Genomic DNA, 27,512 nt, shown 5'->3' with positions numbered 1-27,512 from the left:
TCCATAACTTGAAGCATTCGTCTTAAATTCAAAAGAAAGAGTGAAGCCTGACATGGCTAATATAGGTAGTGTCATCATTGTTATTTTCAATTTCTTAAAGGTAGCTTGAGCTTCCTTTGTTCACTTTCAGGCACCGAGCTTTAATAATTGGGTTAATAAGGCTGCCACATTTCTATAATGCTGCACAAGTCTTTTATAGTAGCCATCGAGGCCAAGAAATCCTTTCATTTCTTTAACGTTTTAGGTGTTGACCACTATTTGATGGCTCTCATCTTCTCGGGGTCCACTTCTATTCCTTTGCCTAAAATAAGATGCCTAAGATATCCTACTCTAGTTTTTGCAAAGTTGCATTTGTGGAGATTGGCATAGAGCCCATTCTCACGCAATATATCCAACACCAATCCTAAAGGTTGCAAATGGTCCTTCAAACGTTTGCTATAGATAAGAATATCCAATAAGTTATAAGTCTTCTAGTTAAATTGACTAATGAAAAAAAATAAAAAATGTTATTAAGCTAAAAATAAATAATTGTACATGTGATATATATTTAAAATTTCTACCATATTACCAATATATTAATATTGGATTTATATATAATTGGGATCACAATAGATAGTTCATCAATTTTCAATAGATCACAATTGATGAAGGAAATATTAGTTTTAAACAAAGAAGGGAAAATAGATAATTAAAAAAGATGATCTAATAGTAATAATAATTAAAAAAACTCAAGAAGAAAAGAAAATAGAAGAATGAAAAATATGTATTTTAAAAAATGTTATTGTGATTAAATCAAAGGTGTAATATGGAAAATGACTCAGAGAAAAAAATTTCAAAAATTCATTTTTATTAAATTTTCAAGATTTGCGGTAGTTGCAGGAGATAGTGGTCGGAAGTTTGCTGACGAAGTTGTCAGAAATGACACCCAATAGTCGACTGACAATGGTCACCAAGGGTGGTGTTTGGAGTTGGCCGACGAATTTTCTAGATTGAATTAAAAAAAAAGTAATCCATGGACTTGAATAGTGTTTATTATTCAAACCCATGGGAAAGAGTGTAGGAAGCTTTGGTGAAAACGGTCGTTGATCAATGGTGAAGATGGTCAACCATCGTCAATGTTTAATTAAGACAATTGGTTGGTCGTCGATCATCATGACAATTAGTCGCCAAGGGTCATGGCTATTAACCATTGACCATTGACCATCATGACAAGAGGCACAACATCGATAATTAACGATAACGATTAGTCACCGTCGATCAAGATGTTCACCTGATGACATAAACATCCAAAGTTGTAGGTCACCAACAATCAAAATGATTGGTCACCGATGATCGATGATCGATAGTCAAGATGATCTGAAGGCGATAATCAAGATGATCCAGAGTCGACAGTTAAGATGATCGGTTGTCATGACTGTCAAACGATCCCGATTGGTCATCATGGTTGATCATCAAGTTGGCTAACGTTTGTTGTCAATAGTCATCAATGATCAATGGTAAAAGATTGAAACGAAATTTTTTCTAAAACATATGACATTTAATAATAATAAAAAAACATATTCCAAACTCATGGGTTTGGTTTCTTAATCCTAGGAATTTTATTCCAATGGTCCAAACATGGGTTTGGCTTCAAATGTCAAACCCTCCTAATTCCAAACCCATGGGCCAAACACCCTCTTAAGTATAAACCGAGATAATCTATGGTGGTTTGTAATGTGTAGTGTATTTTCGTGCTTGATTTCAACGATCAAGCAATGAATAAATTTGTTGAGCATCAAATGCTCACTTCTTTCAAGGAGTTCAGGAGTGAATTTCGTAAATATTTCAAAAATACAATGATCTTCAACAGGCACGTGCCGACCCACGCTGGTGGGACGTCTAGAAGATTGACACTTCCTATGCGATCCCTATATGAGCTGTGCATTTTAGGTGAGACTTATATATTGTAATGGTACATTATTTCATTTGACTTTTGTATATATAAATTTAACAATTGTTTTCATGCAGAAGCAATCACAGACGAACAAGGCTGTTAGACAAAAGTAGCTTTACAATCATAGTAACGGGTCCAAGTCGTTTCTACAATGACAGCACGAGCTCGCTGAGCAACGAGGTCAGCCAATCGATCGTGTGGAGTTATTTAAGGAAACACATGCTCGGAGAAGCACGTTTGTTTCGCGGGTCATTGAGGATGCACATGTAAGTTCAAACGATACTTTTATCTTATTTTGTACTTTTATCTGTGTCTTAATTACTTAATTACAAAATTTGTTGCAGAATCAAATACTAGAATTCAAGTCCCAGCCAACCCTAGAGGGTTCTCAGCCACTCTCTGGGGATGAGATATGCGAGACTGTTTTGGTTAGATGATTGGGCTACTCAAAAGTTCTTGGTTGGGGACCTAAGCCTAAGTCCCACAAGAGTTTTGCTAGCAGTTCTTCAACCTCAATTTCGTAAGCTAGGGAGTTCGAAGACGCTAAAGTGAAGATTGTGCAGCAATGAGTCGAGTTTGAAGAAGTTAAACATATGATTGAAGAACAGAGGACATCAGATCTGCTAACTTCACAAATGGAAGAAATGAAGAAGATGGTAGAAGAAATAAGTCGGGTACAAAGGGGACCATGATCCCTTGCGGTAAGTATTTTCCAATTATTAAGTTTTTTACTTTGTATTATTCAGTGATATGTATATCTAAACTTATTTTTGTATCATTATAGGTCTGAAGTTGTTGTAATATGGCGTTCGCCGCCATTAAGAAACAAATGTATTTTTTTTCATTTCTATGTAATTTTTTCAAACATTCCTATATAGTGTAACATTTAATTATAATATATTCATTTTGGATTTGGTGTTTTATATAATTATTTACAAATTTATTGCTTATTTTATATAATTTGATTCAATTTAAATCCAATTTAAATCCAATAAAAACTGAAAAGAGTAATATACAATTGAGTAAAGAATAATTCAACAAAAAAAAATATTTTAAAACTATTTCCCGATGCACGGTAGGTGTCAGAAGCTAATACCTTTCTCCGACTCTTGTTCGAAAACGTCGGAGTAAATTTTTTTGATGTTGTGTCGAGAAATATCTTTTCCCAACGCTTGTGGAGGACGTCGGGGATTATGGTTTCCCAACATTGTATCAACGTCGTCCACAGAGATGTCGGAAGACATATATTCATGATGTTATACTGGATGCACGTCGAGAATAGTTCTCTCTGAAGGGATGAGAGCCCTTGCACAGCAGAAGAATTACAGAACCATTATTCAATTTAGTTTGGAAATATAAAAATACCAATACATTGGTAAGAAGAAATTACACAACTAAGAAGAGGTAGAATACTAACACACGTTGATGTCTCTGGATATACAAAATTTCAAATTGGGTACCACCACTTGGAAACCTTCATATTCTCTAGTTTGAGATTTGGTTTGTGAGAACTAAAATTGGAGAAAGGGAAATTTTGTTTAGGGAGATTTTTCTGAGAGAATTCAAAATACGTAAATCACATAACTTATCTGTTTTAACGTACCATACCAGTATCTCCTGAAGAAGAGGAAAGTTGAAGAGAAAAACAAGTAAGGTGGGAAAGCCAACCACATTTTCTATTAATTTAACCAATTAAATAAATAGTAATATTAAAAAAAATAAATAATTAAATAATTTAATTAATTAATTAATTAATTAAATCATATTTAATCAATATTTCATTTAAATCATGTTTAAATGAATATTTCTCACACATCCTATAATTTTAATTTAATTAAATCAAATTTAATTAAATAAAATTAAACTAAACTATTAATTAATTCTCTAATTAATTAATTTCTAAATTAAATATCATATATTTAATCTAATCCAAATTTGAATCATATTCAAATATAAATTTCTCTCATAACCTATAGTTTTAATGTATATCATATACTCATTAAATTTTAACCTATAATTTTAATATGAATCTAATTCACATTAAATTAATATTTGAATTCATTTAAATATTTTATTCTCTCATAAATTAATTTTGAATCATATCTAAAACTAAATTTATATAATAAAGTTTAGGGGTCTTTTAAAAAATATAACAAAGCGGCAAAATATTTACACTGTATAGAATAATTTCGAAAACGAAAAAAACCCACACGCTCAAAATTTGGTACACGATCGTTTATATTTGGCTAAACGAATTTTTTCAAGACTCTTTTGGTACATGGTCGTTTATTTTTTCAAGATTTTTTGGTACACGATCGTTTAGATTTGGCTACCCCAATCTAAATGATTTTTTTCAAGATTCTTTATACATGATCCTTCAGGTTTGTCTACTTTTTGTAGTTTAGATTTGGTTAACCAAATCTAAACGACGTAAAAAAAGAAGAGGAAAAGAAGAAAGACGATGGAAAGAGATCGAAGTGGAAAAAAAGAAGAGGAAAAGAAGAAAGACGATAGAAAGAAATCGTAGTGAAAAAGAGAAGAAAGATGGAAGGGCAAACCTAGATTATTTAAAAAATGGCTAACTCCATGGCTTTGTTACATGGGTCGTAAATATTTCAGTGGTTTGTTATATTTATGAAATTTTTTCTAAAGTTTAATTAAAATATAAACTTTATATTATAATGTATCACCATACATTATTTGAACATTTTGAATGACAACCAATACAAATAAATTGGACCTAATGGACCAACAAATCAGAAGCTACAACAATATGAGATTAGTTGGTTAAACTCATTAACCACATTAATCAATATTTGTTAACTATGTACACTCTACTAAAGACTCACAACTGAACTCTTCTCATTGTAGATATATTTCTGTGTCTACGGATATGGACCAATACCAATAAGTTAGTCTTTCATAAGTGTTTGTAACACTCGTTAGGTCATATTACCATTTTACCCCTAGGTTACTACTAGTCCTTAAATACTAGTGCTCCTCTAATGAACAACTTGTTTATGGTCTAACCACTAAAGAAAAACCCCTCTCATGCCATACAGAGGGTGGGATCCTTTGTTCAAGTCCCGAAGACACTATTTAAGGGAACACTTATCTACTTACTTTAAAGTTAGGAAGGAGTGAATTCCATCTTATATGATTATGTTCCCAGCTCTCCACTCGGTCTTATCCACAAAATGATATACATATTGAGTCGACAATATCATCACTCTCACCCATACAAATCAAAGGACAATCCTTCGCGAACAAAAGGTCATAATACACTCAGGATTAAGACAAAGTTACCTAGGTCATCCTAATGAAATATAAACCTAACTAGTTAATGGAGTTATATCTAGTGGTTATTATTTCGTGGTCCGATCTTATATAAACTCATAGCATATAGGATACCCTCACTTGCATGTCACCTATACAAACGTGTTGGATGCGTTTATATCAAATACAAAGTTAGTCGTATCCATAGTGTTATCAGGATAAGGTACCCGGGCCTTAACCCTATATTGTAGACTTTTTAAGCTGATCTTGAACATTGATCCATGTATGTTTCTACATACTGTTTAAGAATCATCAAACAACTTAGGATGTTAGTTTATTGGATTAGGGTAATTAAGACAAAACTAATAATATAACTAATAACACTTATTGAAATTATAACAATAATGCTTTATCAATAACGATCAATGAATTATATTTACTATCTACGAGTATTAGGACATAAAATCCAACACTCCTGACGCATTTCTCCCAACACTCTTCTCAATGTCGCTTTGTACGTCGAGAAAGCCTTTCTCGATGCATTTCCAATCTACGCCTATACATTGCTGTGTCTGGTGTTCCCTAACTTGTTGTACTATATGTTGTTGCTGGTGAAGCTTGAAGTGATGGGGGAGAAGGCAAATAATGCTACTTATCTATCTGAAAATGAACCAGAAAAAATTTTCAATTTTTGAAAAGGACACCAAGTACGTATTTAAAATTTACTTTAATGATTTTTGGAGTGTGTTAACTGTTATAAAAATTCTATAACAAATACCGGCATTGATAGCCTTTGAACATAGCCTTTTTGTTTGTCTTTGTTTGAATTACTCTAGAAAATGGTTGTTTGGGTTTAATTGGGTAGGTTAGGTAGTAGTATAAACTATGTAGAGCTAATTTTGGTGATGTTTAGACTTGATTTTTGCTGTCATATGGTGTAATATTTGATGTCAAATAGTTTGCTGAGGTTGCTAGGTGTTTGTGTGATGAGGTATATGATTGTACTGTGATTGCCCTTGATTCTTTCCTTTTTTACAGAAGCCAAGGATCCCTTTAACTTAATTTTAAAAACTTTGAGTATTGGTTGGTGTTATTTACTGTAGTATACTGTTTTTTTTAGCATTGACGGCAACATGTACAACTATTTTCTTTAGTTCACCATTTGGTTTAAGCTCTATCTTGTTCCCCTAGTTTTTGAAAACTTTTTGTGCACATGTTAGATTGTTAAACCTTTTGTTAGATTTTCTTTCGGCGAGAACAGCTCAACTAAGAACAATTGTTACCATGTCGTTATTTCTTTGTTTGGGGGTTGAAAAAGTTTATAAGTTACTTTGTTAGGATGATCTTTACTGTGGTAGTAATATTTTTCTTGAGGGGAAGGGGTGAAATATTGTTTTCTAGTATGTTATTTTCTAAGCTTATTTATCTATATTCATTTGCTTAATTGACTATTATTAGTATTTCATAATCATATATTGATATATATTTTATATATTCATGTAGGTGGATCAAATGATACATTATCAAAGCAAAAGAGAATCAACAATGACAACTCAACTACATTGATAATATAACTTTAAATACTTGATGAATCAGGTGCATTTTGAGAGTTAGTGTATTTTATCTATGCTTGTTTAGTTTGAATAACAACTTTATTTTAGGAACTTATTTAATACTTTATTTTGCAGTGTCGATGAATTATCAACGATAGTTATGGTGTTTGGTTTGTTAGAAAGTTTTTGATGTGTTTGGATTTCAATTAAAATTGAGTAGTTGAAGTAAAGTTTATGAAAATCTAATTAATTTAAAATTATTGTTATTGAGAAATTAAATATTTTATAACCACGAGCAAAAGCTACAGAAATTTCTGTATAGCAAAAAAGAAAAGCTATAAAAAATTTAATACAATTATAATAGTAGTAATTATAATAGAAGCATTATTATAACCTATAATTATAGATATAAATAATATATTATAGCCTTGAAAAAATGTCATTATAGGTTAAAGATAGCATCCTATTTTAGCTATGTAAATATATTATAGCTTTACTAAAAAACACTATCAAATGGATTTATAGCAACATATTTAAGCTATATATTTATACTATATTATAACATCCATTGTAGTTCTACAAAAACGTTATAAAATGTCACAGACTTTTAATAACATGGGCTGTCACGACTTTCGTTATAGTTTTTTCGTTATGTATTGTATCTATTATTTCTTGTAGTGAATCTTGCTTCAAAATTCATAGTTAAAGTCATTAAAGATTAAACAAAGTTCATGCTATCATGAATGATCAAATCAGTCGAACAAGAATTCATACAAACGTAAGATTGGAATTCAATTAAATATTGAAATTAAAAATAATTTAGACATGATTTTCAATTAAGAATCGCTAGAATTTTCATTTCCACTAAAAGTACCTTAATTCTTCACTGATCTCAAAATAGGTACGTTCAAGAAGAAATTGAAACAACTGACACATTTTTTAATGACTAGAAAGAGAAAATTTTATTGATGGAATCGAGAAAGAATTACACAAGAGATGACACAATTAAGTGTGTATTTTTGAAAAATGAAGTGAAGGAATACAGTTTACACCTCAACAATGGCTTTAGGAAAAACAAATTCTCAATTATATATATTTAGATTCTTTGCTTTCTCCCTTCCACTCGATTGTAAACTAATTGTCCTAAGAACATTTATATTTTGTATTTAAAGACAAGACCACCATAGAAGAATAAATAAAAACTCATTTAGTGAATGAGTATATTTGGTAGAAAAAACTTGAATATTTTAAAAAATAACAAAATATTGTTAACACGAGATTTACAGAGAAATTTGGTTCGTTGAATTGAACTTGTGTTGATGTTGTATTTATATTGATTTGATGCGATGTGGTTCGATTTCTAGAATTTGATCCTAATTCTCTCTCGACTGGATGCTTACGTATGATTTGAGAAAGCGGAGTACGTGATGTTTTTGAAGTTGGAGTCTTAGCTTTCATCTAAGGAGCTCAGTCTTCGAGGGTAGGGAGTCTTCTAGCTGTTTGGAGAATTCTCTTTAGATTTTTTGGAGTCAAAAAATTTCCAATCCCCACAAATGAAGAAAACTCCTCTATTTATAGAGTTCCTTAGTAGGCTTTTATGAATTTGAGCCTGGTCTGGTCTATAGATCATACCCATGGACTCAATCGCATAAATTTGAGTCATATTTAATTTTGGGCTAAATTTAGCTTGTTTTTGGGCTCAATTGAATTTTAGCCAAAGTAAATAATATTTAATTAAACAAAAATAATTAATTTGATCCAATTGTCACATGTGACATTATTAGAATTGTCCAATTTGTCTTTAAATTTAATTTGAGATACATGTTAACTTTTAGTTAATCCCAAATACAATTATTTTAGTAAATGACGTGATAATTTGTAATTTGTTACAAAATTTCTTATTCAACAAATGCCAGTTTTTGAGATTTATGCACGTGTATGGGTGGGTGAATCTCGAAAAGATAAATTTAAAGTCCAAATATGAGTTTTTTTTTGCTCAATTTGACATATCAAATTAATCAAACTATGAATTTAGTACATGAGTTTGATTTAAATTTGAACTAAAGGTTGGAATATGGCTAATCCTTAATTTGAAAAAAGTTTAAGGTTTTATCCTTAACTTACTTTGATTCAAGAATAAAAACTCAAATTTGATGATGATTTTTTTATAAAATTTAAAACTATATTTTAATTTGAGATAAAGATTAGGTTTCTACCATACCTTAATTTTTATAGAGGATGCACAAAAGAAATGACCAATTTTAATTTTAGGATAAAATGACCAAATTTAATTTTGAGATAAATACAAGACTTCAATCTTGGGATAAAGTTAGATTTATGGTTCTAATTTAAATTTGAGATAAATATGAAGGTAAAATCTAAATTTTGAAATATTTAAATACGCTTAATTATCTCAAAGAGTGGACTTTGAGATTTTATTTTATTTTATTTTAAAATATGTTTGAATATCTGAAAAGTGAAATCTGAAATTTTATTCCAAAATAAAATAAAATAAGATAATTGAATTTTAATTTAGTTTTATTATTTGAAAATTTTAAAATCATTCCAAACCTATTAGGAATTGGACACAAGCCTTCTAAATAGACTCATACCTTGATTATTTTTTCCTTATCAAGCATAACAAAGGTATGAGAGAAAAAAACTTCTCTTCTCTTTTTTTTTTTTTCCTTCTTTTCTAATGATTTTTCTTTTTAACTCTCTGTCCCCTTTTTTTTAGGAAGCAAAGTTGTCGTGCCTCTTTTTGCTTCCAAACGCGTCTTCAAAAGGTGAGGATTTTTTTCTTCTTTCCTCTTTTTTTTATTATTCTTTTATTTTTCGCATTCGTTTGCAGAGGTGACTCCGCCATCAGCAATCCAACTTCTACTAAGGAACGATCGAGTTTTATTCGTTAGATCCACCGTCTTAGTAGAAGCGATCGAGCACCTTCGTCGTTTAGAGAGGTGACTCTGCCATCAACGATCCAACTTTTACTGGAGGACGGTCGGGCTTTTATCATCAGATTCACTACCCTGGTAGGAGTGATCGGGTACCTTCGTCGTTTGCAGAGGTGACTCCGCCGTCAGCGATCCAACTTTTACTTGGGGACGATTATGCTTTATCGTCAGATCCACTGTTCTGGAGGAGCGATCGGTACCTTCGTTGTTTGGAGAGGTGATTTCGCCGTCAACGATCCAACTTCTACTGTGGGACGATGGGCTTTTGCCGTCAGATCCAACACCCTAGTAGGAGTGATCGGACACCTTTGTCATTTAGAGAGGTGACTTCGCCGTCAGCGATCCAACTTCTACTAGGGGACGATCAGACTTTTGCCGTCAGATCTACCGCCCTGGTAGGAGCGATCGGGTACCTTCGTCGTTTGGAGAGGTGACTCAACCGTCATCAATCCAACTTTTATTGAGGGACGATCAGACTTTTGTCGTCAGATCCACCGCCCTAGTAGGAGCAATTGGACATCTTCGTCGTGCTTTACCGTCAGCGATCCAACTTCTACTAGGGGACGATCGGGCATTTGTCGTCAAATCTACTGCCCTGGTAGAAGCGATCGAATATCTTGGAGAGATAGAGGTGAAGTTTCATCGTCATCATCATTTGGAGAGATGGAGGAAAAGTTGTATCATCGTCATCTTAGAGAGAGGGAGGCAAAGTTGCACGATCAACATCATCTTGGAGAGGCAAAGGCGGAGCTGCACCGTCGTTGTCCTCTTAGGGCTACAATATATTGAAGATGAGGTAGAGTTTATTTTTTCTGCATCGACATTTTTTAGAGGACGTAAAGCCGCATCTGCATCAATGAAGCCTAAAGTCTTCAAACTTGCTTGAAGAAGCAACGATTAAGGTTTTTTTCCTTTGGTTTGAGGAAGACAAAACTTTTGAATTTAAATATGAGAAAGCGTCGATGAAGCCTTCATGCTTGAATATGAGGATGCATCGATGAAACCTTTGAACTTGGACATGGAAAAGTAACAGTACGATCCTCAAAGTCGGTGGAGCATTGGTGAAGTCTCCAGTCTTGCTTTTGAATGAGCCTTCATGAAATATTTTGAACTCGAGTTTTAAGAAACATCAAAAAAGCCTCAGAATTTTGATTTTGAGGAACTTCTAAACTTAACGAATGAGTGTTGAACTTCAAAAGAGTGATGCCACCTTATAAGCATCTAACTTTGCAACATCTTGCTCTTAGTGCCATACCTTTTTAATTTTGTTATATTGCCCCCAGCAAGGCATCTTTAACTTTAAGTTGATATTCTTTGATGAGAACGAAAACCATCAATTGCTAGTGTCATGCTTTATGTGATCATGACACTACTCTTGTTTTCCATTCTTCTTAACTGAGTTTTTTTTTACTGGATTGAACTTAAAGTTTTCCTTAAGCTACCTATGTACCCTTTATAATATAGGGATCAAGTTATAACGTAGTTCAACTGATTGTTTTTTTTACTGAACTGAACTTAAAGTTTTCCTTAAGATGTCTACGTACCCTTTATAATATAAGGATTAAGTCATAACATAGTTCAACTGATTTTTTTTTTTAACTAGACTAAACTTAAAGTTTCCCTTAAGTTGCCTACATACCCTTTATAATATAAGGATCAAGTCATAACGTAGTTCAATTGATTTTTTTTAACTGGACGAACTTAAAGTTTGCCTTAAGCTACCTACGTACCCTTTATAATATAAGGATCAAGTCATAATGTAGTTCAATTTTTTTTTTGTCGTTCACCTTTTAAGCTCTTGTGGGCTAGGAGCACCATGCAGTTTAGGCTCTTGCGATAAGAAGCTTTGCATGTTTAGTAGCTCATATTTTCATCAAGGATTTGTTCACCTTTTTCGTTTGTAGAATTGGTGAATATAATAAGTCTTGGTTTCACTGTCAATGAGCCTTCTGTACTTATGTCAACAGATAGCTTCATCTTCATGCGTGATGGGACACAACTGTGAATCTTATCGTCATCATTGTTTTCTTCATGAAATAACTTTGTCTTTAAAATTTTCATCTCTTTGTTGTTGATTGTTTGTCATCTTTAGACGATCAAAAGAAAATGTTGAAGGTCGATCTTTCTTTGATGTGGATATACTTAGCCTTTTGAAAGCCGAAGTTCGAGTGGTAGACATTGGACATTGATTTTCTTCTTATTTCGTGGTCATACTCAATCTTTGAAAGACTGAAGATCGAGTAGTTGAAGGCTTGATACGATCAAAGATAGAAGTCCTTTGCTTAATTTCATTTGAATTGTCGACTTCTTCAGAAGATGCATAGTTGTTGTTGACTTCTACTATGCTGACCGCATGACATGCAGTGACTTATAATATTTTTTTTTTGAATTATCCTCAAGGAAGCTTCTTGGAAAGAATTCTGTCAAAGTGATCGACTGTCGAAGGAAGTCCTCGTCTTTTTCTTTGATAGGCATAGACTTAACATCTTTTTGTTTCTTTTTCCTTTATTTTTATGAGACAAGTTTCCTTTTAAATGCTTTTGATGGAAGTGTTACTTTCGTTTAAATGGAATTTGTTTGTCTCTCTTTTTGACGAGCCATGACTATCCATTCTCTACCATCATCCTCAATAGGCTCTTCTTTGTTTTGAGAGTTCATCATCATGATCTTTTGTGGGAATCGGAGAAGTATAGGTTCGAAACCCTAATTGAATTAAACTTTCCCTTTGATCATAAAGCAACATTGATGGCAAAACACCTGAAGTCATCTTGACTGCAACATGATTCGTTTGAGCTACTTCATCAATATCCAGCTCAATCTTATTTTCACGAGCCAACTTTAGAATTAGCTCCTTCAACACGAAGCACTTTTCAACAGGGTGACTAATGACCCGATGATACTTGTAGTAGTTAAGATCATTTACTTTTCCTGTGTGCTCTAATCGTTTACATTCTGACAACTTAATAAGTTATTTATCTATCAATTGCTCCAACATGTCTGCAACATTAGAGTCAGGAAAGGAATAAACTTTTTTTGTCTTTCTCTAAGAGTTGGGCATCGCTTTTCATCTCCATCATGCTTTCTTTCATGTTTTGTTTCTTTTCTTTTAGAGAAAGATTTCAATGGAGTCTCTTGAACAACCATAGACTCGTTTCGGACACTATTTGTAATCTTTTTAGAATCATTGATTTCATTCTTGTCACTCCTCGTTCTTTGAACCAAGAAATCTTTTACTCCTCTGTTGGCAATACTCAGCTCCATATCATGAGCGTGAGTTGTAAATTTTTCAAACGTACGAGGTTTTATTCCTTGTAAAATATAGAGAAGTTCCCAGTGCATACCTTGGGTGCACATCTCCACTACATACAGTTTAGTGAGCTTGTCTTTGAAATCTAGGCTTAGAGCTCTCTATTGGTTTATTTAGTCAATAATTGGCTCTCCCTTTCGCTGTTTGGTGTTTGTCAACTCCATCATGCTGACAACACGCCTAGTGCTATAGAAGCGGTTGAGAAACTCTGTTTCTAGTTATTCCTAGTTGTCAATTACTTCCGACTCTATATCAGTATACCACTCGAAAGCATTTCCTTTTAAGCTTTGAATGAATTGCCTGACTCGTTGGTCTCTTCTTGATCCTGCATTTTCGCATGTTTCAACAAAGTGAGCAATGTGTTGCTTTGGATTGTCCTTTCTGTTGAATTGTTGAAACTTTGGATGGTTGTACCCAACAAACATTTGTAAGTCATTAATTCTTTGGGTTTATGACTTGGAGTACATGAAAGAAGTTTGTTGTGGTCCTCCATACTGAACTTTTATGGAACTTTTGATCATATCTTGTAGCTGTTAGACTGATAGGGAGGCAACAGAGATGGACTGTTGCATTTGATTTTCCTGCAACACAGCTTTTTCTTTATCGTCAACTTTGAAAAGAGGAGTTTTGTTTGACTCATCAGTTTCACAAGTCCGCATCTGGTCTCTCAAAGCTGAGATTTCGTGGTTTCGTTCCTCCACAACCTTCATCAAGAGGTTAATGTTTCTCTCCATCTCCGTCATGGCAGCCTCGACCATTATATCAGCTATCATGACAGACATCACGTTAGGGTGTGCTTCCTTCTTTGACTTGCTAGGGGCAGAATCAGAATTTTCATATAAAGGATTTTCCTTGATGACAATCCCAGCTTTAGGAGACTCTATCAATTTCTTAAGGATGCTCTGCGCGATGTTAGAACCTTGACCCTGATGGATAGCATATATACGCAGCGAAAAACAGGATTGATAATTTTACTCTAATTGCAACTAAACTTAAATTTAGTGATTAACATGCATTAAGCACAACTTTAATTACAAAATTATGGTTAAAAGAAACATTTACCTTTGAAGCTCCCTGATGCTCCAAATCTTCTCACGATCACAAACCCCAAAACACCACTAGAGATGACCTGCTATACTTTGTACTAAGAACCGGGTTGTGGTATCCATCAAATGAAGGAATTGGAGAGAGATATGGAATTAAGTTTTTGATAATAAGATTTGCCAAAAGTCTTTTTTTCAGCTTCAAAAAGAGAACTATTTATAACCTAATTACATGCATAATTGCATGTAATTAGTTGGCTAATATCTCAACACTTTGTATTCCACTAACATTTAGTGGAATTACTCACCATTCCATTTAGTGTGATTTTGGATATTCCTATTAATTTTGGTTAAAGGGCAAAATGGTCTTTTGACCATTTTAGTCAAAGTCAAACTTTGACTTTTCAAGTCAAAAGTCAACCGTTTTGACTTTTTACCATTTTGTCCGTCTTGACTAATTCCAATCTTTTGAGCATGAATCTGCATTCATTTTTCCTAAATTCAAATCACATTTGAACATTAAAGTCAGTCAAAGTTTGATTTCATTTATAAAAAAAAAAACAACATTTTGATTTTTTACAACTTTGACCATTTCCATTATTTTGAGCTTTCATATATGAATATCTATTCATACTTTTAATATTTAAATCACATTTAAACATAAAGCTCTTGCTCAAAACTATAACCGACTATTACATCCCATGTAGTTGTTGGTTTATCTCTCTTTACATAATTCGAAGAATTCGAATTATTCCAACATGTCGTTCTAAGTTAATTCTATATGAGCTAGTAGGGGAACCAAATGGACCTATAGATCATGGGCTCCACCAATATGAGATTAACTTGCTAAACCCTTTTTGACCAAACTAATCAACATTCGTTAACTAACGAGTCATTCCACTAAAGTCTCGTAGTTGCACTTCCCTCACTATAGATATATTTATGTCTATTTGATATAACCATGATCAGTAAGTTAATCCTTCACAGATCGTTCGTAACCTCGGCTAGGTCAAAATATCGTTTTTACCCCTAAGACTACATCTTGTTTCTTAAGTCCCACTGATCCACTATTGAACATTTGGTTTAAGGACCAATCTATAAGCCGAATCCCTCTGAGATCTTGAGAGGTTAGGGCCCCTTTGTTCAAGGCTTGGATTCAGTTCTTAAGGGAACAACCTATTGCCTAAATCCTTAGCCATACTGCTTTCTTTGCTGCTTCGCAAGCTGCTACATATTCAGCTTCCATTGTGGAGTTGGCTATACAAGTTTTTTTTACGCTTCTCCATACTACTGCTCCTCAATTTAGAGTGAATATTGATCCTGATGTAGACTTTCGAGCATCTTTATCCGTTTGGAAATCAGAATCAGTGTATTTTGTAAGGATCAGATCCTTAGTACCATATACAAGCATGTAGTCTTTTGTTCTTCTAAGATATTTTAGAATATTTTTAACGACTGTCCAGTGATCACGTCCAGGATTGGACTGATACCTACTGACCATCCCTATTGAAAAGCAAATGTCAGGTCTAGTACATAACATTGTGTACATCAAACTTTCAACAGCGGAAGCATAAGGAATTTTTCTCATATCCTCAACCTCTTGAGGTGTCTTAGGACATTGTTCATTTAACAAATGAATTCCATATCTGTATGGCAGCAGACCCTTTTTGAAATTCTGCATTTTATATCTAGACAACATTTTGTCAATATAAGATGCTTAAGACATGGCTAGTGTTCTATTTTTTCGGTTCCGAACAATTTGGATTTCAAGAACATATTGTGCATCTCTCAAATCTTTCATTTGAAATTGCGTAGCTAGCCATTTCTTGATATCAGTAAGATAACCTATGTCATTCCCAATGAATAGAATATCATCTACACATAATACCAAGAATGCTACAATGGAATTGACGATCCTTTTGTAAACACAAGGTTCATCAATATTTTGTTCAAAAACATAAGACTTGATTGCCATATCAAACCTTATATTCCAGGATCTAAATGCTTGCTTCAAATCATAAATGGATTTCTGAAGCTTACAAACTTTTTATTCTTGACCCTTTTTAATAAACCCCTCTAATTGAGCCATATAGATACTCTCTTCAAGATTTCTATTCAAAAAAGTTGCTTTGACATCCATCTGCTAAATTTTATAATCATAAAAAGTGGCAATGGGATAAGAGTATTCTAATCGAATTAAGCATGGCAACATGAGAGAATGTTTCTTCATAGTCCACTCCTTCTCTTTGGATATAACCCTTTGCCACAAGTCAAGCCTTGAAAGTCTGTACTTTACCAGCTTGGTCTCATTTTCTCTTGTAGATCCATTTACAACCAATAGGTTTTACGTTATTTGGTTGATCTACTAGAGTCCAGACAGAATTAAAGAACATAGACTCTATTTCGAGCTCCATGGCTTTGATCCATTGGTCACGATCTACATCATTCATTTTCTGTTTATAGGTTAATGTATCCTCTATGCCATCATCAGGTATGACGACCGGAGTTTCACTTAAACTTAAATAACAATTAAGCTGATGAACAACCCTTTCACTACGTCAAGGCTCTCTCAACTCTTGAGAAGGATGTGTTTGACCAGATATCTTAGTTTTATCAACTACTTTAGTGGATGAACTAGGTCTATCTAAAGCACTCTTGGAAATCTCTTTTAACACTAATTTACTACGAGGTTGATGATCCTTGATATGGTCTTCCTCTAAGAATGTGGCATTTGTTGATACAAATACTTTATTTTCTTGAGGATTATAAAACAGATCACCTCTAAATTCCTTTGGATATCCTACAAATAGGCATAATTTTGAACGATGTTCTAATTTTTTAGGATTTTGCACCAACACGTGTGTCGGACATCCCCAAATTCTAAAGTGACGTAAACTTCCTTTACATGCTTTCCATAGCTCATAAGATGTTTCTGAAACACTTTTAGAGGGAACGTTATTCAAAATATAGACAGTTGTTTCTAAAGCATATCCCCAAAAAGAATCTGGCAACTGAGCAAAGTTCATCATAGAGCGAACCATGTCTAACAAGGTATGGTTTCTTCTTTATGATACATCGTTCTGCTGAGGCGTACTATGAGCAGAGAGTTGTGATTGGATTCCATGTTCTATCAAATAGTCTTGGAATTGTAAGTCCAAATATTCTCCATCTCGATCTGATCGAAGTATTTTTATTGTTTTACCTAATTCATTCTCAACTTCAACCTTATATTCTTTGAACTTTTCAAAAGAATCAGACTTGTGATGAATTAGATAAACATGATCGTACCTCGAATAATCATCCATAAAACTAATGAAATATTCGTATCCTCTCCGAGCTTTGACGTTCATTGGTCCATAGAGGTTCTAATGTACGAGCTCTAAAGGAATTTTAGCTCTGAGACCTTTTCCAGTAAAAGATCTCTTGGTCATTTTTCCTTCAAGACAAGATTCACAAGGAGGTAAAGAGTTAATCTTCTAACTTACTTAGAAGTCCACTTTTAACTAATCTCCCAATCCTATTCAGATTTACATGACCAAGTCTTAAGTGCCATAAATAGGCGTTAGAAGAAACTCTTTGTCTTTCATTCTGAGTTTTGACTGTTATAAACATTTTAGTATTTTAGACAAAATTTGCTCGTGTTGGTCTTAACTTATATAAGTTGTTTTCATGTATGGCAGAACAGATTTGAATACCTTTATAGAAAATGAACGCTTCATTAACTTTAAAAGATATTTTATACATATGTTCTAAAATACAAGAAATAGATATTAAATTTCTTTTCATTTGTGGTACATACAAGACATTCTTGAGTATGATATATCTATTTCCAAAAAACAACTTTAAATCTCCCACTACTTCAGCTGAGACCATCTCTCCTATTCCAACCTTGAGAGTGATCTCGCCTTTTGAAAGCCTTTTCCAATAACTATTTTCCTGAAATGAGAAGCAAATATGGTCAGTGGCTCTTAAATCTAATATCCAGGTTGAATTTTCATACTCCACTAAACATGCTTTAACAGTAAATCATATTTACATTGCATTTCCTTCTCTACTTTTTTCTCAGCAAGGTACTTTAGACAGTTTCTTAACCAGTGCCCGTTCTGACCACAGTGGTAACACTTACCTTTTTCTGCAGATTTCTTTCCCTTGTTCTGTTTTGGAGTCTTCCCCTTTCTCTTCTTTTTTATTTATTTAGCACCGAGGTCGCGCCAAATTTTGCTTTCAAGGCAGTGGTTCGACACGACACAACAATGATGATCAATGTTTGTTTTTTTTTCCAACAATTGAAAGCAAAATTCTCAAATGTTGATCAGATCTGAAAAGAAAAAAAAAAAGAGGAAAGAAAAGGAGTTTCAGACATCTTTCTCTGAGTCGAGGCGTGTCAAAACAGATAAGTACCACAACTAATTCATCTTCATTCTTGTGTTGGGTTGTTGGTAAGTTTTGATTTTTATAATTCCCTTTCTGTCTCTCTTACTATCTCTCTCATTTAATGCTTATTGCTTGATATTTCCTCAATAAGGGTTGGTTTTGGTGAAGTTTTTCTATGTAATGTTAGTTGTTTTGATGTAATTCATTGGGGGAATTTCACTGGGGTTTAGATCATAGGTGTACTGTAAATTGGTCACAACCTTCTACCGAAGGAGTTGACTGTTGTTGTGGGTATTATAAAATAATGTGTTTCGACCTGCCTTTGATGCAAAATTGAGAATAAAATCTTTGAAGCCAACGTATATCTTCAGTTTCTTTATGTAATTCACCTGTTGTTCTTCATTTGCTTGGTTTTTTATGTTCTTTTCGGTTTGGAATGAAGAATTTGAGAGCTAAAACTTCCAAATGGTAGAGTTGGGATTGATGTGGGAACACAATGGAAGAATTTTTCTCTATTAGGTGTGCAACGTGTCCCAATATTTTGGTAAGTTAGTAGAAGGTGGGCTAAATTCTAGGAGTAATTTTCTAAAATTACTGTTTATTTTGGTAAGTTGTTATTTATTTATTTGACTAATAAACTGTAATTTATTCATTATAGTATTTATAAAATTAGAAAATCTTGATGAATAATAAATAAATAAGTAATATAAATGATGATTTGTTGATAATTTGTTATGCATTACAAAATTGGAAGATACAGTGCATAACAAATCTTGAAGTTTTGGTTAATTGGCATTATGGCACTAATTTAATTGTGAATATTTGGACATAATAAATTGGAAATTAATGACCAAAATAAATTAGTAAGCAACTTAGCATTTAAGCTTTCACTATGTAATGGAAAGTTTTCAGCTTACCATATATATAATCTTTCCAAATATTGTTAATTTGGATAAAAATGGTATTGAAATTTTCTTCTGAAGATATTTTGATTGGTAATTTATTTTACGAATATAAACTAATACAATTGAGCCTTTTATGGTTAAGTTTGAATGAACTTTATATAGATTTGTGTTTCACAAATTTAATTCGTACATATGGGGTAATAATTTAGTGAGTTTATTTCTATGCTATATTTGAGGATAATATTCCTTATATATATATTTGATGAGTATATACTATAATATTTTGTATAGTTTGACAAATATTTTGAATAGTTTGACAAATTTATGTTATAGTAATGAATGCTATTGTGATGATTTGAATTAGTCTATGCATTCTTGGATGAAAATAATGTATGACATGAATCATGCATAAGATTAATTAGAAGTAGAAAGTCAATTAAACACAAGGATCATGAATACCTTATAATAGAGTTTTGTGAACTAAATGGATTTATTCATGAAATTTATTCCTCTCAACAAAATAGTATTGTTGAACTTTAAATATGAGTATTGTAGAACTTTAAATATATTCTGCATTTAAATATTTAGTAGTGTGGGGGAGTCTAACTAAGGTAGCATATCTTGTATTCAAGAAATCTTCAGCATGATTGAAAACCCTTGATTATGTTTACTGATTATATTCATAATAGTGTTGCATATATATTTATATATTCAAATCAGTTTGTGAATAGCGTGATCTACTTGAGCATGTCTATTAGCATGTTAGCATGGGTAGAAATGTATATGTCGTGTGACAGAGTTATGCATGACTTACTTCATGAATTGTTGATTAATTTGGTTGTTAATCTTCATGAAAATGAAAGTATTACTATTACTTGTAATCAACTTTGGTTGTACAACATTATTTGCATATTACTAAAGTTTCCTAGTAGTATGAAAATATGCAAATTCATTCTTTATGAATCTCATTGGATCTTATCAAAGCTTAAGATATATTGTCTAAACTATTGAATTTATGATTATAAGGAACATGGGGGACTTATACCCTAAGGTGTCTCCAAATTAAAGTGGTATCAGAGTCATGTTGTTATGGTTTAGCCTTGTTGATATAATTCTAGGTTGAACAAAGGTGTAGTGGAACCTTAAAAGTAGTCACAATATTATCCATGGTTAAGCTCTATTGAATAGGCAATATGCTTTAGCTATAGAGGAGTTAGCCTAGATAAAAGTCTAATGGATGGATGTCTACTTTAAGGGAGGTTCAGTTGGAACTTTGTTCGAGGAGAGGATCGTTGGGAATGCGACCAAAGTCTCACATTAGATAAAGAAACTGATCATAAGTACATAGGTGTAACTTTAGACTAATGAAAAATATTTTGAATCAAACGTGAAATTTAGAATGTTTTGATTCTTATTCTCATACGACCAAATTAGCCACTATAGAGCCTTAAAAGCTTTTGTAGTTGTATGTGGTCTTCTAATACATCAAGTGTATGTAAAGATGAAAAATGTACCATTATATGGGTCCAGTAGTATGAATGACATAGAAGCCTAATGGGAGATGCACCATTGTGGGGGGTCTCTATACCAGTATATTTGTATTAAGATTCATACACGGCCATAGGGTAGTGCCAAGAATAGTGTATTATGGCAAAAGAAGACATATTCGTCTGAAACATGGAGTTGTGAGATGATGGTTGAATGAAAGAATTATCTTCTTGAAGTATGTAAGATCTGAGGAAACTTGTAGATCCTCTCCAAAGACCTAACAAGGAGAGAGTAATTCTAGGATTTTCAACTAGTATGAGACTCGAACATTTGATGGTCCATAGCCCTTTTCTAGGTGGTTTGCTGCGGTATACTTGATGGTCCATAGCCATGTATGGGTATTCCTTAAATGGATTTGATGGATAAAACTAAAACCATAGAAATTTCCATAGCCCTTCTTTGGGGTGGTCCTGGTATGGACTTGATGGATAACTGTAAAATCTTCATAGCTCAGTTTTGAGTGGTTTGTCTTTGACAAATTTGATGAAGTTGGTCTTAATGTGGACAATTGTGAAGTCTTCATAGCTCAATTTTGAGTGGTCTATTGTGATAGACTTGATGAAGCAATAAACGTGATTCTGAGGGTGTGGTCGCCTTCTATGAAAAAGTTTAAGGATCTTTTTCTAGAGCTTCACGTTGACCCGAGGTTCTATGAGCACGACCTTAAATAGCACGATTTTGAGTTGTCTATTGTGATAGACTTTATTGCAGAATCAATGGAAAATTAAGAAGTAAAACGTGTTGTGGGGGTCTCAACCATAGTTATTGAAAGTTCAAAAAGTAACTTACTTTCTTTAATTGGATTGTTGCCCCACCTCACTACGCATCAATTCAAATCAAAAGATATTGATGTTTAAGTTTATACTACTTCTTTCTTTGCTCAGAGAAAATGCTTTATTACTGTTTTTAATTGGATTGCAATGGTAGCTATTCGTGGGGGATTGTTAGGAATGACTATCATTGTACTATTTTATAAAAGTTGGAAATTAATAATTGCTATTATTTAATATATTTTTTAACTCAAAAATCATAATTCTTTTATATATATATATGTTTCAAGAAAAGTTTTTGGGTAATCTTTTTCCTTTTCAACTAAAAAACTTTCTCTGGGCGTTTTTTCTTCTGATTCTATTCCTAACTCTTACGAGTGCACGCTAGAGTTTGGAAGTTGTGTTAGGAAGCAACCCGGCATATGCGATTTAGCACCGAGGTCGCGCCGAATTTTGCTTTCAAGGTAGTGGTTCGACACGGCACAACAACGATGATCAATGTTTGTTTTTTTCCAACATGATCTTTAAAGCGCAACATACAACACTGTTATTCTACGACATTAATAACTAGAGCTCAAGTGCAGCTATACTAGCCTCAATTCTATATAATGTGCACGGATTTCTAGGTCAAAAGAGATCCTATCTTTTTGCAGGCTCCACCTAAATTCTTTACATTTCTTCTCTATTTATCCCCCTCTTCAATTATCCCCGTTCATATTAGTGACTAAGGTACTTCCAACTTGGAGTTGGGATTTTAGGTTGTGGATTTCTTTTAGGATTGATTTATTGTTCGATTTTATGTGATAAACATCTACCTTCGATTGTCTATTTAATGAGATGCATTTTGATTGCTTTCACAAATAACGAGTGTATCTTGTTTGCTTATTCATTTAACTTTCAAGAATGACTAAGAAGCACGGTTAGAAATTGGTTGTATGTTCTAGAACAAGTTTCTTGATTATACCTCCATGAACTAAATAGAATTTATAGTGAATAAAATGATAGGAATAGGCAATCTAACTTACTTTTGTCACAACTTGTAACCCTTTGTTCTTAATGCAAGCTTGGAAAGGTATCTGGTGTCACATCTCCTCCCGGACTACCTGCTACCTTAGACCGAAAGATGGCGTGAAGCTGACGAACAACGCTTTTCTATAATTGTATCTATCGACTCTGCTTAAAACTTTTATGTGATGAACTTGCCAATCTAGTATATAAACTGTTATACATGCAACAAAACACAGCGGATCCTAGGCTAGTCAAACACAGCTAGTCAAACACATACAGAAGTGTACCTCAAAATTTACCGATTTCACAAGTAAACCTAAAGACACCTTAATCAAAATATAACCAACAAAATTTACACAACTACAGCTCCTCAAGCTTATACAAACTGTGGAGTATCTATAACATACAAGGGTGTATATACATCACAATACAACAGACTCTATGCCCAACTCAAAACACGTACTGGCAATCGATCATGGAGCTTCAGCAGAATAAGGCAGTCTATCAGGCACCGGGAACTCGATCTCTACCTGGAAAATGGGTAAAACATTTTGGAAAGGGTGAGCTATGAAGCTCAGTGAGTGACTCAGTTTAAAACTACGAATTTAAAGATAAGAGCACGTGAAAACTTTACACATATAAATCTATTTATACAAGTCGTAAATGTAAATGTATAGTAATAAGAATAGCTTCCTTAAATACTCAGCATGTTCATCATTGAAATCTAGTAAGGCATATCAAGTATATCGAAGAATTTTAACTAACATGACAAATCTACGTTGTGTAGGGTACACCCAGTACAACAATGTTTACAAGCACTACGATGTAGTGGGGCCCGCCCAGCACTCCCATCGTCTTTGTCGTAGTGGAGCCCGCCCAGCACTCACGACAGCATCGTTGTTACGGAGTACACTCAACGTCAACAACGGAATCTAATCAGTGTGCACATGGTAATCTCTAGCCTTATGCTCAAGATCTCAGTCATGTAGTTAATGAAAATTTCATAAATCATCTAAAAATATTAAAACATGCCTGCTTATAAATTTTACACAAAGCTCGAACTTTACTCAGCTCTTTCGTGGAAAACTGTAGTTCTTAAAACAAAACTTCTTACTAATTCATGCTTTGCTTAAAACATTGTGGTTTAAATACTTTCCAAACATTTAATATCTACGTGCTAGCATAAATTTCTTTAAGAAATCTAGTCTCCAAATGTATACTTGAAAATAGTCATGAAATTCAAATACCTTTCATGGCTTCGTAAATAAACATTTATCGCATTCAATCATAATAATAGTTATGGAAAATATTTCAAAGTTGGTTTTGTCACTCACCGTCTTGGGCTAGATCCTTGGTCTATAAGCTCGGTTTAATTCTTCTCGGCCTGCCAACAACCCAACCGAGTATTAAAACTCTAAACATTCTGGTTTCCTAAAGATATACATAACATGTCGCACCAAAGATGACGCTCACGAAAACAAAGCTTAAGAAATAAAATCCTATTTCAACAACTCTCTGAAATTTCCAAATTTCTAACATAAACTTCAAAGGACTATAACTTCCTTAATACTTAACCAAAATGAGTGTTCTTTATATCAAAATCTTCATTTTGAGATCCTCTAAAACTTACCTGAAGACATACTAAATCTGAAAGTTGTAGTAAATTGAATAAGCTTTTCAACCATACAAAATATAGATTCTAACTCCAGTACACTCTGAAATACAAGAAAAACCAGAGACCTCCTGATTTCGAGTGAAAACCAACTGCCATGTTTTCTTCATCAAAAAGCACCCAATGAATATCCAAATTTGCTCCAACTTTCTTCATAAAGTTTGTTTGAAAATGAGTTAACTTTTAGTAAATGTAAATCTCACCTCTTAATTCCTTTTGAAGAGTTCAAACCGAATTAAAAACCAGTGATGTACAGAATGAACTAAAATTCAGCCATGGATACACTTTGCTTGAGTTCTCCTCCTCTTCTTCAACCTCAAATTTCTAGTAAAATTCCTCTTCTTCTTCCAAACTCTCTCTTAGAAGTTCTCTGCAAATTGAAGAAGGAAAAAAAATGGAAGTTTGATGTCTTCAAAATTCTTGGCGGTGAAGGGAAGAGAAGAAGAAGAAGAAAAGAAAAAATGAAATTTTCTTCTCTTTTTCTTCTTTTTATCCTTTCTTTTTTTCTTTTCTTTAATTTATTTAATAAAACTATTTAATATATAAATAAATATATATATATATATACACTTAATTTCCATTTTTTTTTCTTTTTTTCCACATTTAAAGAAATTAAACCAAGAAAATATCGGGTTTACATCTGGGGTGCATGAGCTCAAAATTCCTCAACAAGTTTAGTTTGATCGTCCAACTTGATTAATACATAGGGCATTTATTGTGAATTCAATGAAGGATTGTGTGTTTATAGTAAAACTTGATTAGAGTCCTAATCAAATCCATTCCTATTCTTAGGCTATAGTTTGAATACAGAATTTTTCTTAAAGTGATTTTGTTTTCCTTATCTCAATCTACACTACACACAATTTACGTTTTCTTACTTGATCACCAATGAAACCCCTCGGTCGCTACACTTGAATTTGATAATTGCACTAACACAAGTGATAGATTCTTTATTGAGATGATCTGTTCCACTAGCTACAAGCTTTTTAGAACAATTGAGCTTTATTTGATTTAAGTCTCGACAGACTTACGAATAAATGAATTGACAACTCAATGAATTAGAATTCTTGAATGCAAATTTCATATAGCCCTAAGCATCATAATATCTACTAAGTTTAAATTTAGTGATTTCATGTTTAGTTTAGACTTTTTCTTTAATCTCTCGTGAATTGAACTAATTTGATTCTAACCAAGAATACAAATAAAGAATAGGACTAACCGATCTCTTTAGATTGTCACATCAAAGAATCCTAAATCTTAATGCAAATTTGAATTGGCATGGAAACCACAAAGAATAGAAGTGCTTTTGAAGAATTTAGTTTAAATAAAAAGTAATTCTTGTTCAATAAATAAGGGCAATTAGATCTCTTATTTTTTGATTTTATGTGCTAAATCACGTGTATTTCATGGTTTTTCGCTTGATAACAAACATCATTTATGTAATAAAATTAGGAGTATTTTATTTGACATTTACATTACATAATTCAATTTAACATACTAAGACCTAAGATTATATGATGTAATTGAACATTATGGGGAAATTGCCAAAAATAGGTTAAGAAAAGAGGTTTAAATGACTTTGGGGACAAGTTTTCAAAAGAAAGACTTTTAGGACAATTTAGGTGTGAATGGACAAAAATGCCCTTCATTAAATTTCTATCCCTCTTCATTGAATTTTTCGACTACCCACGTTCGCTTTTCCTTCTCTTTCGTGTAGAACACCTGAAGTAAAAAAAAAAAACATCTCCTTTCGTTGGCTTTTGAAATTTCCCGCTCTGCTCTTCGAAGATACTCGACTGTTTGTCGGTCCTCCAGTGCATTTCGTCGCTTCTCCTTTTCGAACCATTCAATCAACTTTGAGCATTTTCTCTTATTTCAATGAGTTTTATCTGTAACCCATTTTCAATATATTTGCTGTAAATGTTTGGTTTCGGAATCGACTTATTTGCTGGAATTTGTTCTTTTTTCTTCAGGCTTCAATCATGACATCGACATCGACCGACGGACCATTGTACAAGATTAATCCTTCCCATCATTTTTATTTCCTAGTAAGTTTTTTGCTCATTTAGAAAAGACAACACATAATATTAAGGCCAAACTCAAACCCGATCAATTAGCCTTATTTAGAAAAACAAAGTTTGGGCACTTTTTAGACCTAAATATTGTCTTTAATGGGCCACTCATCCACTACTTACTGTTAAGGGAGGTGGAAGATGAACGAAAGGATTCTATAAGTTTCTTACTAGGGGGCGTTGTTTGTACATTCGGTAGGAGAGAGTTTAACATCATAACTGGACTATGGGATCCTAAAGAGGACTATATTCAGTTCGACTGTTGGAGAAGTTTTTCAAAGATAAGGAGTGTATTTATGTTAGTGACTTAGAGGATATATTTTTGGAATACGAGGGTGATGACGATGATATTGTGAAATTAGCTTTAGTCTACTTTATAGAGATATCTTTGCTGAGAAAAGATAGGCGAACCAAAGTCAACATTGGTTTTTTCAAGATCGCTGATGATTTGAATACATTTAATAATTATGATTGGGGTGGGATTGTTTTGGACGCACGCTAAGTGCCTTGAAAAGAGCCTTGGACAAGCAATATGCCAAGGGAAAGAAGAAATCAACACAGACAAAAAAATATACTATCAATGGATTTCCGTATGTATCACAGATATGTGACTTCTTACTTCTTACTTCAAAACTTATGCATACATTTAAAATTAAATGATCGTTTAGTTATTTTAAACGATCGTTTAGTTGTTTTAAATGATCGTTTAGTTATTTTAAACGATCGTTTAGTTGTTTTTAATGATCGTTTAGTTATGTTAAACGATCGTTTAGTTATTTTCAAACGATTGTGAAACCACTTGTTTATATATCTATATATATCTTGTGGCACTTCCTAAACTTGTTTGTCAAATGTCGAATAGGTTTGGGCATATTAGTCTATACCAACCATCATTGGATGTGGTGTAGATAAAGTAAACGATCATGCCATACCACGAATGTTGAGGTGGGTGTGCCAACAATCACTAAAGTCCTAAACTATAAGCCAGGTGTTTGACTCGCCAATGGTAAGTAGCAAGCAATAGTAACTAACTTAAGGATCGCATGATTTTGTGCTTCTTTCTTTGTCCTAAATACATTTGTCTTTTTCTATTTACA

The 27,512-nt window shown here is 33.1% G+C and overlaps 1 long non-coding RNA gene across 2 annotated transcripts in view; it reads right to left on the bottom strand.

Moving 5' to 3' along the window:
* LOC127151244 (uncharacterized) overlaps nt 1-24,709 on the bottom strand; it is a 70,411-nt gene extending 45,702 nt beyond the window's left edge. For both annotated transcript variants that reach the window (XR_007824037.1, XR_007824033.1), the window contains exon 1: nt 24,547-24,709. This is a non-coding gene — a long non-coding RNA (uncharacterized LOC127151244). The remainder of the gene's footprint in view (nt 1-24,546) is intronic.
* Between the last annotated feature and the right edge of the window lie 2,803 nt (nt 24,710-27,512).

The sequence above is a fragment of the Cucumis melo genome, chromosome 10, assembly GCF_025177605.1.
Source record: "Cucumis melo cultivar AY chromosome 10, USDA_Cmelo_AY_1.0, whole genome shotgun sequence".
NCBI lineage: Eukaryota > Viridiplantae > Streptophyta > Magnoliopsida > Cucurbitales > Cucurbitaceae > Cucumis > Cucumis melo.
The sequence above is the reverse complement of the archived record's forward strand: the minus strand, read 5'-3'. Positions and strand labels throughout refer to the sequence as shown.